Consider the following 5,279-nt stretch of genomic DNA (forward strand, 5'->3'; position numbering starts at 1 on the left):
CCTGCAAAGGGATAGTCAACTTAAAAAATCTGTTCTTCAGTCCTGTAGAGCTACGCTCCAGGCTGTACTCCTTCAATGGCTTGCCATGGTTGTCGAGCGGAACGGAGAACCACACAGCAACCCTGGGTGGCGGAGCATGGGGGGAGTACCGAGAATCCCATGTGAAGCTACCTCTGAGCTCTGCTGGATCGATGCCATTTAGGTTGAGTTGTGTTGAAAGCCCAAAGTGCGAGTGCCCCGGGGGGTGGTGCCCCTGGGGTGCCTAAACTCACGGGTTCAGTCCGGCCCACTGAGTGATGGCACATTTGCACAGCACTTTTCTTTCTCACAATTTTAGCACACACCTCTATTTGCTCGGCTTCGGCCTTGAAGATACGAGGAATTCTTATAATTCCGGCCGAATGTCCGGGCCTTAAGGGCAAAACATTTTACTTATTTATTTTCTATGTCACTGTGTGCACTTTTACACGTTGTGTGTTCACTAGGATTTTCAAGGGTTGCGGCGCCCTAACGGGTACCCCCTCCTTGAGGTCTAGGGGGGGTGTGTGCGGCCATCTTGGTTCCTCACCCCCCTGCCAAACCCCTTGGGCTCTCCCTCCGGGGAGAGTCCAGACCTTGTTGAAGCTCCTGGCTGACGCCTTGGGTGGCAGCCTAGGCGAAAGCCGGGAGCATAAATGGGCGTACCCTTGGCTCCGGCTGAGGGTTGCCACTTGTCCCAGTCCCTTGCAGGAGCTTAACGGCCCCGGAGGGATTGGGAATGGTTTGTGGGGGGCTCTTCTCTTCGGAGAGGGCCTGCGATAGACCGCGACCCAGTGCACGATTTTTGTGTGGCACGCTGCACGATTTTGTTGCACGAGGTGAGAGCACGACTTTGGGCTTTCGATAAAAAAAAAATTGAGTATATCATAGTATAAAATGCAGCTATTGTATAGTATCTCATAGATAGATTAATGGCTTGTAAACACCTGGATTTTGGCATGCAGTGTATGTGTGGGTGTCTATTGTGTTTCACTTCAAATAACCCAAGGCTAGTAGATTCCCATTTCTGTTCTGATTTAAAATGTACTATTTATTTCATTCTTATTATAAAAGGTATAAAACGGGAAGAAAAATGGTTAAAAATGGAGTGCGGCTGGGCTCTGCGGCTAGGAATGATGTAAACTCATTTGTTAGTGAGTAGTGAGATGCTTTACCGACAGACACTTACCTCTATATAAACTCACCTAAAGAATTATTAGAAACACCTGTTCTATTTCTCATTAATGCAATTATCTAGTCAACCAATCACATAGCAGTTGCTTCAATGCATTTAGGGGGGTGCTCCTGGTCAAGACAATCTCCTGAACTCCAAACTGAATGTCAGAATGGGAAAGAAAAGGTGATTTAAGCAATTTTGAGCGTGGCATGGTTGTTGGTGCCAGACGGGCCGGTCTGAGCATTTCACAATCTGCTCAGTTACTGGGATTTTCACGCACAACCATTTCTAGGGTTTACAAAGAATGGTGTGAAAAGGGAAAAACATCCAGTATGCGGCAGTCCTGTGGGCAAAAATGGCTTGTGGATGCTAGAGGTCAGAGGAGAATGGGCCGACTGATTCAAGCTGATAGAAGAGCAACGTTGACTGAAATAACCACTCGTTACAACCGAGGTATGCAGCAAAGCATTTGTGAAGCCACAACATGCACAACCTTGAGGCGGATGGGCTACAACAGCAGAAGACCCCACCGTGTACCACTCATCTCCACTACAAATAGGAAAAAGAGGCTACAATTTGCACAAGCTCACCAAAATTGGACTGTTGAAGACTGGAAAAATGTTGCCTGGTCTGATGAGTCTTGATTTCTGTAGAAGAAGATAAAGAACTAGCTGACTGCCTCAATAAATATTTCTGTTCAGTTTTTACAAAGGAAAATGAAGGAGAAGGACCTCAGTTAGGAAAGAAAACTAATGAATCTTTTGATGCATGTGTCTTTACAGAGGAAGAGGTTCTAAGTCAGCTGTCTAAAATTAATACAAATAAGTCACAGGGGCCTGTTGGGATACACCCAAAGCTATTAAAAGAGCTCAGCGTTGAACTAGCAAAACCATTAACAGATTTATTTAACCAATCGCTGGCAACAGGAGTCGTCCCAGAAGATTGGAAATTAGCAAATGTTGTGCCCATTCACAAGAAAGGTAGTAGGGAGGAATCGGGCAACTATAGGCCAGTAAGCCTGACATCAATAGTGGGGAAATTAATGGAAAACATACTTAAGGAGAGGATTGTGGAACATCTAAAATCCCATGGATTGAAAGATGAAAAACAGCATGGGTTTACTTCAGGGAGATCATGTCAAACTAATCTTATTGATTTTTTCGATTGGGTGACTAAAATAATAGATGGAGGAGGTGCAGTAGACATCGCTTATCTAGACTTTAGTAAGGCTTTTGATACTGTCCCACATAGAAAGCTTATCAATAAAGTGAAGTCTTTGGGCTTGGACTCCCATATTGTTGAATGGATTAGGCAGTGGCTGAGGGACAGGCAACAGAGGGTTGTAGTCAATGGAGTATATTCAGACTAAGGTCTTGTTACCAGTGGGGTACCTCAGGGATCTGTTCTGGGACCCATATTGTTTAATATCTTTATCAGCGAAATTGCAGAAGGCCTCGATGGTAAGGTGTGTCTTTTTGCTGATGACACAAAGATTTGTAACAGGGTTGATGTTCCTGGAGGGATACACCAAATGGAAAAGGACTTAGGGAAACTAGAGGAATGGTCAAAAATATGGCAACTAAAATTTAATGTTGATAAGTGCAAGATAATGCACCTGGGACGTAAAAACCCAAGAGCAGAATATAAAATCAGTGATACAGTCCTAACCTCAGTATCTGAGGAAAGGGATTTAGGGGTCATTATTTCAGAAGACTTAAAGGTAGGCAGACAATGTCATAGAGCAGCAGGAAATGCTAGCAGAATGCTTGGGTGTATAGGGAGAGGAATTACCAGTAGAAAGAGGGAGGTGCTCATGCCGCTCTACAGAGCACTAGTGAGACCTCATTTGGAGTATTGTGCTCAGTACTGGAGACCATATCTCCAGAAGGATATTGATACTTTGGAGAGAGTTCAGAGAAGAGCTACTAAACTGGTACATGGATTGCAGGATAAAACTTACCAGGAAAGATTAAAGGACCTTAACATGTATAGCTTGGAAGAAAGACGAGACAGAGGGGATATGATAGAAACTTTTAAATACATAAAGGGAATCAACAAGGTAAAAGAGGAGAGAATATTTAAAAGAAGAAAAACTGCTACAAGAGGACATAGTCTTAAATTAGAGGGGCAAAGGTTTAAAAGTAATATCAGGAAGTATTACTTTACTGAGAGAGTAGTGGATGCATGGAATAGCCTTCCTGCAGAAGTGGTAGCTGAAAGTACAGTGGAGGAGTTTAAGCATGCATGGGATAGGCATAAGGCCATCCTTCATATAAGATAGGGCCAGGGGCTATCCATAGTATTTAGTATATTGGGCAGACTGGATGGGCCAAATGGTTCTTATCTGCCGACACATTCTATGTTTCTATGTTTCTAAGTGTCCTAAAGAAGCCGCTCTGCTGCAAGTCCCTATAGAAACGAATGCCCTTTTATAAGATGGCCGAATATACTTCTCAGTCACATAACAGGAATCATGCCCTTCTCTAATATGGCGGAAGGACGCTGTGACCTAGAGATGCCCTCTTGTAATATGGCCAAATGGTCAGTGCAGCGACGTAATGCCCTTTACTGACGTCAACGCGTAAAGACTATATGCAAATCGCAAGTCGCAGTGCATTATGGGCGAAGCGATTGCTGAACAAAATGAAACGTTTTCAATAGGTCTTTATTAGCCGAGTCAGGAGAGAGAGAGTGTCGGTTTGTAACGTTGGCGACCGAGGCGTCACGTGACCGCAGCCCGCGCTCATTGTGACTCTATCGTACAGAGGTGAGAGCGAAGCGGTGTCCTCGCCCTGAGGTCGATGAAGAGCGCGGGACGGGCGGCGGCTGCTGGGAGTGGTGTGGGGGTATTGTCAGTGAGGTCAATCCTTACCTGTTCCTCCTCTGGGAGAAACAGACATGATGAATGGAGGAGGCTGAGTGTGTGATTACACCGAACTCCGACACTGCTCTGAACCGACAACTCGGAGTGTGTGACATTCTGAGCCCAAGCCTACTGGCGATCATATCAGTGTGTAAAAGAGCAGAGGAAGGGGCTGTTGTCATGGTTCCTGTCTCCCAGACTGTGGGGGTAGTGTAATAGAAATGCTTTCTGTGAATGGACATTACAGGGACTGTGCCTCAGACCTGGGGTGTTGTCATGGTTACTGTCTGACGACTGTGGGGTTAGTGTAATAGAAATGTCTCCTGTGAATGGTCATTACAGGGACTGTGTCTCAGACCTGCTGTGGGGTGTGTGCTTTCCTACTGAATCATGTGATCAGATTATGGGGATTGTGCATTATTCCTGGATCATGTGACCAGATAATGGGGATTGCGCTTTCCTCCTGGATCATGTGATCAGATAATGGGGTTGTGCTTTCCTCCTAGATCATGTGACCAGATAATAAAGTGGGAGATCCCATTAGGCAGACAGCTGGCCGGTTAGCTCAGTTGGTTAGAGCGTGGTGCTAATAACGCCAAGGTCGCGGGTTCGATCCCCGTACGGGCCATTGGTTTTCTTTTAAAGGGGTTGTCTGGGTTCAGAGCTAAAACCAGAAATACCACCGTTTTCAGGCCCTTATATTAGCATCGGAGCATTTCATACTCTGATGCTCTTGCTTGCCCTGCGCTGTATATTTTTTTACAGAGGCTTCCGCCTAGCAATGTTTCCGGCAACGTCACAGCTCTAATGGCCGGGCTTTAGCGCTGCCCTAGCCGTTTTACAAGCTGGCCCATTAGTGCTGGTGATATCACCGGGCTCACTGCTGGGTGGAAGCCTCCGCCTCACTTTACCTATGGAGTGCGGCCCGGCACATCACCTATCACATATTTCAGGTTAAGCGCTCAGCCTGTCTCCCCGCCAGCTACACGTTGGAAAGGTCGTGAGCACTGGTGGATCCAGGGGGGGGGGGGGGCAACGGGTCAATTGCTCCCCCCGAGAATCTAGTGCGAGAGAGGGCTTCCGATCGCCCATATACTCACATGATCCGATCATTCATATCAAGTCACTGTGCAGAGCGTTCTGACGTCACACGCTGCAAGACCAGTCAATTCTGGTTTGCAGGCGCGCGATACGGCGGGAAGTGGAAGGAAGGAGCAGCTC

At 46.4% G+C, this 5,279-nt stretch overlaps 2 non-coding genes across 2 annotated transcripts; both read left to right on the top strand.

Moving 5' to 3' along the window:
• Positions 1–4,044: 4,044 nt before the first annotated feature.
• On the top strand, positions 4,045–4,180 carry LOC120987456. Its single transcript, XR_005776055.1, has one exon. It is a non-coding gene; the product is annotated as a U8 small nucleolar RNA (small nucleolar RNA).
• A 432-nt stretch (positions 4,181–4,612) lies between these two features.
• On the top strand, positions 4,613–4,686 carry TRNAI-AAU. The gene has a single exon. It is a non-coding gene; the product is annotated as a tRNA-Ile (tRNA).
• Positions 4,687–5,279: the final 593 nt, after the last annotated feature.

This window comes from Bufo bufo, chromosome 1 (genome assembly GCF_905171765.1).
Source record: "Bufo bufo chromosome 1, aBufBuf1.1, whole genome shotgun sequence".
Classification (NCBI taxonomy): Eukaryota; Metazoa; Chordata; class Amphibia; order Anura; family Bufonidae; genus Bufo; species Bufo bufo.